At 39.8% G+C, this 9,226-nt stretch overlaps 1 protein-coding gene across 1 annotated transcript in view; it reads right to left on the reverse strand.

Annotated features, from left to right (window-relative positions):
- The window catches only part of LOC311274005 (cohesin subunit SA-1), a 42,505-nt gene extending 36,506 nt beyond the window's left edge, over window positions 1-5,999 (reverse strand). Inside the window, exon 1 of the mRNA XM_084381392.1 lies at window positions 5,791-5,999. The gene's annotated coding sequence lies outside the window, so the exon portion shown is untranslated. The remainder of the gene's footprint in view (window positions 1-5,790) is intronic.
- Window positions 6,000-9,226: the final 3,227 nt, after the last annotated feature.

Genomic DNA, 9,226 nt, shown 5'->3' on the forward strand with positions numbered 1-9,226 from the left:
AAGCCAGAGATCAGTGTAATCCTTTTAAATGTGTGTATAAACATCTACAGGGGGAAACTTCCCAGCCTGTACACATGCTGCGGTCGGCAGCTGTTACTGTAACCTTGTTGTACTTTTGATTTATGGAGGGCTCGACAACTGTATGTGAAAAATATCAGTATATTGATACAGACCAATGCTGAATCATGACTGAAACAGTTTCATTTTCAGAAGTATCGATATCAGTACCAGCTGCACTTAGTCACTCTCTTCTGAAGGTCTAAACATTGTGAAAGAAGCTCTTGTCATTTTCGAGGAGCCCAAAGTGCTGTCTTCAAATTGCTTCTGTTGTCCAACCAACAGTCCAAAATCCAAAGGCTATTTGTTTACTGTCATACATGACAAATCCCTACATTTAAGCTGGTACCAATTTTAAAATTGCTTTAAATGGACTTGAATGATTGATCGATTATCAGAATAGTTGGCAACCAACTTTCTTCGGATAAACCATCGATTAATTGACTAATCTCTGCAACTCTATGACTCTATTAATGGATTTGTATATAAAAGCAATAGCAATGTTGCCATATATCATACTTCCAAATACACACATCTCATAGTTAACTAAATGGCACTCAGCTAAGCGCATACCCGCCAGCCACCTAAATACGCCAGATTTTTCCTTAGGGATCCATGCTTTATTCCCTGAGAAATTAACAGAATTTGAAAAAAACGCCCTATCTCACAATGTTAAAGAAAGTGAGAAAAGGCTCCTGGATCTGTTTCTTTATCCGAATCCGTACCAAAAGTTAATTAAGTCTATTCTGGGCTGAGATCCATCCTCCATCCAAGTTTGTGGAAATCTGCTTTTGTAGTTTTTGTATAATGCTGCTGACAAACCAACCAACCAACCAACCAACCAACAAACGGACATGGGTGAAAACACAACCTTCTTGGCAGGGGTAATTAAATGTACATCTTGGTCAGCAGCTCTTCACACTTTGGTACCTCCTCATTGCTGATCACACTCTGCTGTGCATAACATTTCCAAACAATCAATATTTTCCTTGATGGCGCCTGAGTTTTCTGTGCAAGTGTAATAGCTTTGAAAAGGTCAGAACAAGTAGGTGACATCCCTCTAATGTCTTTGTAATGAGGCTGCAAAGAAATGATTTAAGGCCAATGAATCTACAGTACATTATATTGAAGCAGTAACACAATGAAACATGCCAAAACAAAGAAACCAGCTACTGTTTCCCAGCTTTTTAAAGCGTAAAAAGATTCAAAGTTAGTTAGTTAGTGTTTTCAGTCTCTAATGTGATTATGTTTTTTATTTCGCCTGTGATGCTGCTTCTCTACAACTGTGGATGTATAAAAATGGGAAAAAATGCTCTGAACTCCTGCTGGATCTCATTTCAGCAGCCTAGAATTAAGTAAACAAACTCATCCCAGCTTTACACAAAGCTTATTGCTGACCTGACCTTAGTTGCCCTGCACCAAAAAAGTGACAACAGCAACGCAGTTAATTACACAACAGGAAACCACATTACAAGGAACGCCTTAACACCAGCCAGGGGTGACAGAACTATTTTAGAAAGCTTTACGCAGGTCTGTTTGCACACTAACAAGAGCAGACTTCAGGGCTGATAATAATTGCAGCATCATTTCACCTAGACAATAAGGTGTCACATGCATTAGCATAATGTATTTCACAGCAGCACCACGCTATTGAGTTAAAGGGGAAATCTCTTATATCTGCCTTATTCTAATAGTTTTATAGAAGAAAACTATACTGTATTGATGTTATATTGTGTGGAATTAACTCAAATCTCTATCTTCAGTATCCATTTTTTCTTTGACATTCCTTCTACTGTGCTAAAAACATGCCAAAGGCTGGAGGAAATATTCTCTCTATGGCCAACATTTTGAATCAAGGTCACCGTGTAATAGGCTCTGACAAATGTCAAAGCCATTACATAATCTCCTTGGCTGTGTCATTATAAGCATATGGCTCGAACAAAAAGCACACTGCAGTTGAGTGTTGAGAGCTTCTGGCTTAGTGACTATTAGATGGCACACTTCATTATGCATTATTCATTGTCTTAATACTTGTTTATACCTTTATGTTTAAAACAATTAACAGTATCTCTGCTTTCATTGAGATTAATTCATAAAGTAAATGGTCTAGCTATTTTCTTTCCTTCATACCAGCTGCCCCAAAACAAACACATTACATATTCACATCTGCCCATAATTACCTTTAAAATGACAACAAACAACAGTATGTGTATGTCCTACTAATAAGAACCATTTTCAGACTTTTACTATGGGAAGAGCCAGGGCAAACAGCCAAGCAATTCAAAGGATAAAAGAAGGGAGGAGGGATCTGTCACCATTTTTTGTTAACCCTGAATGCTTTCTAAAGGTTTAAACAATGGCCCACTCTTATCAACCACCTTTAGAGAGTTATGCAAGAAATGCCACAAGATGTACGCTTCAAACTGTTTCACTTCCCTAACCCAAGGAAAGGACAGGCTGGCGTGTAAATAAATATTTATTACTGTATTCTACAAACTGAAAGGAAAACTTAGACACTATCTCCTTTCAGGTTAGCAAGACCAACTATACACATTTTTATTTATGTGATGTATAAAGCAACAATTTGTGCACCAAATATACTGTGTTTCATAACATTGGATGTCTATAACACAACTATAATTGTGTTTTAGTGAGTCCAAGTACTACGGCAGCATACAATAGGCCATAAAAAATGCTCCTGCTTGAAAAAGTGAACAACATCCGCAATGTAATGTGACTTGTATGTGCTCATGGGGCCTGTTGTGCATCTTTACATGGAGGAGGGGCAAAGGTCACGTTGTGTGCTATTTGTGTGTGGGAACTGAGGATCTCAAATATCTTTATACATATCGCACTGAAGAATCCTGATAAGGCAATGAGAGAAAACCCAAGATTTTTCCAGCTAACTACTCAGTCTACTCAGAGCTGTATTCAGATCTTATCTTTGCACATGACCACACTATTCAAGCAGAGTTTTCAATACATGCAAACAAGGCTCAAGATAAGCACCAGCCACAAGCCAGATGGTAAAGTATGCAACTGGCTGGTGGATTTGCTTTACTCACCAGCCAAAAAACAAAGGTAATCTATTGGGTGGCTGGTATAATTCACAATTTTGCACCCTGCATGCAAACATATTAAATTATTCTTGTACCCTATAATAAATACAGGAACCCATTTCTGAGGAGAGATAAATTAATTTGCGTAAGCAATTTATTTATACATTTTCTGTGTGGGAAAAGTGGGTCATAGTTAATAATATTGTGCAACGAATGACGATGAAACAGGACATGATATAATAATGTAATAATCAAGCCAAACACTGCACTTGACAGACTCTAGGAGGAAGTAAAAAAATAAATAAAATCATATTCACTTCCACTGTCACAGATGCTGTGATTGGGATATGAGTCATTTTGCATTTGCATTTAAGTTTCATTGAAAAAAAAAAAAAATCAATAAAAATGATGCTGATGTGATTTTTGCTGGGCTCTTTTTCAAACAAGCTTTTTACATTACATCAGGAGAATATGATGTGTAAGACCAGGCATCTCTAATGGACCACAATGATTCATTTATAATGGTATGTCTTTGTTACACATTTTTCCTTTATCAATAACCTGAAGTTCCTCCAATTTGGATATTATGCTCGGCGACATTGGGGATTTCGAAAGCTAGATTCCATCGTTAATGTTAGAATGGAAATCTGATGATTTAAAACTACTAACCATCGAAGATTTTTTCCATTCAGTTTCAACTGTGGTAGCTTCCGCATTTCATTCAACATGTCTTGGTGTATTAGACCATTTTGGGTAATGCTGCAGCACTGCTTCTGAAGTAATCTATTTGTCAGGTGTTTAGTTGCTGGATTTGCAGAAAGCACATTTAATTTTTCAGTTGATGCAAAAAAATATCCTGACAGAGGGTTTTATCTATATTGGTTACGCCTTCAATAGGAAGCGAAACTGCTCTCATATTATGGTCATGGAGAGGTTTACTACTTAAAATGTTATCTTGCTGATAACACTCATTCGTAAAGTTATTCAGCCGCCTGTTCCGACAATCAGAGATGGGCTTCAATACAACCAAAATACTGGTATGAGAAAACGTACGTAATTAAAATGCAAATAATTCGTAGCCCTTTGGTAGCCTGAATATGGGTTGGATTTTGTTGGGCCAGTTTTTGAATAGCGACAGAAGAGAGCTCTGTTATAGAAAAAGGTCATTATTTTTGCATTATTCAGTTCGCTATTAAAGAAAATTGGTATTTACTTACTCCGAACATAACCTAATCTGATTTTGAATCAAACATAGATCATGTCAGTGGTTAAAACTGTGTTGTAGTGAGAAAAAGTGGGGAAAAATGAAAAAAATGATCAATGATTAACCGATAGTTGAGGCAGCAGACTTCAATTTAAAGAAATTGCTTTAAATGTGTATCCCTTTCAACAGCAAAAGGAATAAAAGTATTTCTAGAGGGGGAAAATTTAATTCTCACAATGTTTCACACGCATTGCTTAACAGGTTCTGCGAGGATGAGGGATAAAAAATGACTTGTGCAGTGTGGGGTGGAAACACTGAGTGATAATGGAAGACAAGTTGGCAGGCAAGCGGGCCGCAGATAGCAATCCAAGACAGCCTGGATGAGAAATCACATGGCTGACTGTAAACAAAGCAGTTATGCAACAATCTGAGATTCATGCACACTGCCAGGAGGCACTCTCTGACCCACTATGAACCATCCCATAGCTGCACAGCACAGGGTGAGCTGCACATAGGGTCTGAGTGTGGGATGGGGAGGGTGGGTCACAACAAAAAAAAAAAAAAAGAAAAAAAAAACTGGATCCCATTTAGACCTGTGGGGACGGCTGGTGGAGCCCATCCCCCCTGATGTGACTCATGTTTCCCCGCTCAGTGTTGCCTGCTTCCCGCACAGAAGGGGGCGGGAAGAGGGGGGGAAAGAAGCGCCATAATAATAATAATAATAATAATAATAATAATAATAATAATGCAAACACTGTGTTAAAAAGCAATCACGTGCTGTCATTCATTAGAAAAAGCAACATGCTTTTATGAGGCGTGTGAGGAGTCACCACTACTCTAAAAAACTTGGAAGGCAAGAGGGGGGATGTTGACACGAGAAAAAGTAGCAACAAGGAGCAACGTCCATGTGTCTTTTATATTGTTGCCTGCACATCTTTCTGAGCGTGCACGGAGACGAACTACCTGGCGAGGCTGCTGGGAACTAAAGTGAGCAACAAGGTTGTTGCATCTGAGGCTGATGACAAACCAAAGCAAAGAGAGGACGCGCCGCATCGTAGCGTACAATCATAATACTGGCTGTGCAAATGAGAGAAGGTGATGCTCTGAATCCTGCCTCGCAAAGAGCAAGAAAACACGTCACACCGCATGGCTCTTTATTTGTTGACAAGCCAAACTCCAGCGCCGGATGGAAATTTGGGGGGGTTAATAACAGGCCGGTGCTGCGGCAGCTTACTTGCCCCCTCTTGCAAGTTGCCTTGCCCGAAATTGTAGGGGCTAGCTCCCGGAGCTAATGGCTCTGCTAGGCTATAATGTAACTGAGGAAGAGCGAGAAAGCACATTCACCTCCGTTAGCCGCTAATGCCCATCCCCCAACCAACCAGTCTTCCCCTGTCTGCGTCCACCATCTTTAATCTGTGCTCCGTCTCCCTTCCCACCGCACAAAACACGACAAAAACACAAGACACTCACCTTTAACGACCATCCCCGAATCGATTATCACCTTCCGGAATAATAAATCGATTTTCGTTTTAATATTGTGCGTATTTTAATATTGAAAATTGGCCGTGCGAGCGGAACCGCGCCTTGAGAGAAGAGCAGCAATCCTAAACCGCCATCTGGTGGTATTTTCCTCTCTGTGATGCAGCGGGAGCGGCGCAGCCTCAGACCGAGACACAGCTGCCCCCTGGCGGACACACTGAGCCGCGTCGGGCACGCGCCTCAGGATGGGGGTGCACGAGCACGGGAAAAGGGAGGGACCGCAAAGACCCCGCAACACAACACTCGCGGGGACGCGCACAGGAGAAGAGAGGCTCCCCCCTTTTTTCTCTCCCTCTCCCTCTCTCTCAGCTCAATTATTAATTTGTCAAGGCTGTCTAATTGAAATGTAAAGCACTCTGAAGGGTGTGACTCAGAAAAACAACACGCGGTTATTACCTTTAATACACATTGTATTAGAATAAAACCACTGTGGCTTTAAATAAGTCACAAAATCCTTAAATAACACCAGAGGAGATTAAAAGATATATTCATGAGATATAATAGAGCCTGTCTAAACTGCAGGGCTGCAAATAATTATGGTTTTTATTCTTTATCTGTGTTAATTTCTCCATTTATCACTGAGTGTTCAAAATGCTATAAAAAAGAAAAATAGAGCCCAATCAATATATATGTTAGCCAATATTATCGACCGACATTGTAATCATCTTTTGCAAAACCACAGGTAAGTTCAAACGTTCCTGTGTTCTTCTGTTTCTTCTCTTTCTTTATGTTGCAACCTTTATTTAGGTTGACTTTTCTCCTTCTCTCGTCGTAACACCTCTTGGTCAGGCTTAGGAAAACATCATGGTTTGGCTGAAAATGCCTGTTTTGTTTGCCGCAGTCACATATAAGCATGGTCCGTCTTCCCATGAAAAACAGCCGCTTTAAACACCGCATAAACAATAACCCCAGGTGTCCTTAAAAATATCCCCCTTGTGTGACTCGGACTGCCGTCTGCCATTTAGCGGCCTTGTTGGAGGTAACGACGCCACCGCCGTCCCCTCCATATCCGGATGTAAAAGTCAGCCGATAAGTATATAATGAGACTGTGATTGATACAAATGTCAACCTTGGATGTATCTGTGTTTTTTGCAGAAAGGTTAATTCCTAACGTTATATCCTGCATGGCGACTGGGCTGGGTATTGGCTTATTACGGATTTATTTGGTATCTGGAAATGTTGCCCGATATGCATCGTTTTTAAAAACTCTTGTAGAGATTATAAATTAGTTATCCCAGTAATTTTGGTGTTTCAGTGCAGGGTTCGATTCCAACCTGTGGCCCTTTATCATATCATCTCCTCTCTCTGTCTCTGCCCAATTTCCTGTGAAACATTTTTTTCTTAAATAAAGCTAAAATATCATCTTTAAAAAACAAAAAGTTTATTGTTATTTGAGGTATCATTGCAAAAAAATGAGTATATAACAGCAAATATATCGATATCTCTTTTTTTGCTACCTAAAATTGGGAGCAGCATCAGCCCCAAAATCTAATATCGGTCGTTCTCTAGTGAAAAACAATAATCACACTTTTACGGAGGCAAAAGCGAGGTCTTCAGATGTCTTGATTTGAGTCCAAAACCCCAAGAAGTTTTATTTATGTCGAAGAAAAGCTGCAAAACTTCACACTGAAGAAGCTGGAAGCAGTAAACGTTTGTTATTTTTAAAGTGACTGAAACAATGAATTATTTATCTAAGTAGATGCAGATCAATTTTAAATTTTCGCTCGACTAATCACTGCAGCTCTAATAAACTCACTGAGCGCATGTCCGCATAGAGATATGAAGGATTTTTCACCCAGCTTGCAGAGCACATCAGTGCATCAATGACCTTTGACCTGAGGTTTATGTTTGATGCTTTCTCCACCTCTCTCTCTCTCTCCGTCTTCTTCCACCTATGTCTCTCAACATTAAATGGAGAGAGGAAAAAGTAAATAGTGAGCGTGTGCCAATGGCCAAACTCCTATGCCATTCGTCTCCATGAGGTCTTTGGGCTGGAATTGGACGCGCATAAACCCAATTACAGAGTCTGGATGTGCGCACATTACTCAGACCCGCTCACGATGGTCTGATACTGCCAGAAAGAGAGAGATAGAGACAGAGAGGCTTCAGTTAATTATATTATTCCCACTTGAGAGTCATTAAGCAGAAATCAAACACCTGCATTATGAATGTGTGTGTGTGTATGTGTGTGTGTGGGTGTGTGTGTGTGTGGGTGAATGAGAAAAAACAAAGGATGACAAAAAGTCTTTTTTATTTCCATGTATCTTTGTAATAGATAAAGCAATGACGCACACACAAACACACGCAAGTGTACCGGGTGGTGCTTCATCTGACGGACGCACTGTTGTTTTGCCATAGCAACAGCACGTCTTCCTCATAAAAGCTGCAGCCAGATCCTCCCCTCAGGGTTATTTCACACACACACACACACACACATACAGAAACACACACACACACACACACACACACGAATATTCAGACATTATTATTGTCTGATATTCTGGGTAATGAGGCATTCCACAGGTGCCGTGCGCATTGAACGATACAAAAAGCAATTATAAAGCTGCTCCTTTCATAATTCTTTTGAATAATCCTTTGATTAACATTTTCCAAAATAATGTGTGTATATTCTGACAAAACAAATGGGAAAAAGATGTTATAAAATATTTATTGTTTATTTTGTTTATTCTGAAAACCCTGCTCATGCATTAAAGAGTATTGCTGAGTCCATTTTTTTTTAAATATATTTTGGTGTCTGAAAAACTAATAGGTGCAAAAGTTTTGTAAAAGTTACCGTGCATTAAAAGGTTAGATCGGAACTAAACTAACCTTTTATAAGACACACAATAACAACAAACTAAAGGTTTCCAGGCAGCGGTAGACCAGCAACTCACATGTTCTGCTTGGTAAAATGCCTGATTTTGTCTACGGAGTCTGGTGGCTTTGAAAAGAACGATATAATAGCTGTTTTCGGGTTGAACAGAAAGGATTTGACTCTTTAGCAAAATGGTCCTGTTGTCAAACACTCAGAATAACAGTTTGAGCCTTTCAGTGGCAAAAACAAACACTGTTAGTGGGCGGACTAAGACGACAATTGCCCCACAACATTATGTTGCAGCCGCTGGATCCTGTTTCACGGCTGCTGTTTGAGGCGCTCCACTGGGCCAATTTCAAATGCTGTTTTTCATTACTTGTTAGACTTACACACCAACCATTTTCAAAAAAAAATAGGGCCAGTGCTTAAAAAATACCAGAGTTAACCTTAACATATATAGTATGTGAATGATATGACACTTTAAATACCTGTTCTGTCTCTGCTGAGTACACATGCTCACTTACAGAAGACCGGTTCACTCACAAGAGCCTG

The sequence above is a fragment of the Pagrus pagrus genome (assembly GCF_965226575.1).
Source record: "Pagrus pagrus genome assembly, chromosome: 18".
Lineage (NCBI taxonomy): Eukaryota > Metazoa > Chordata > Actinopteri > Spariformes > Sparidae > Pagrus > Pagrus pagrus.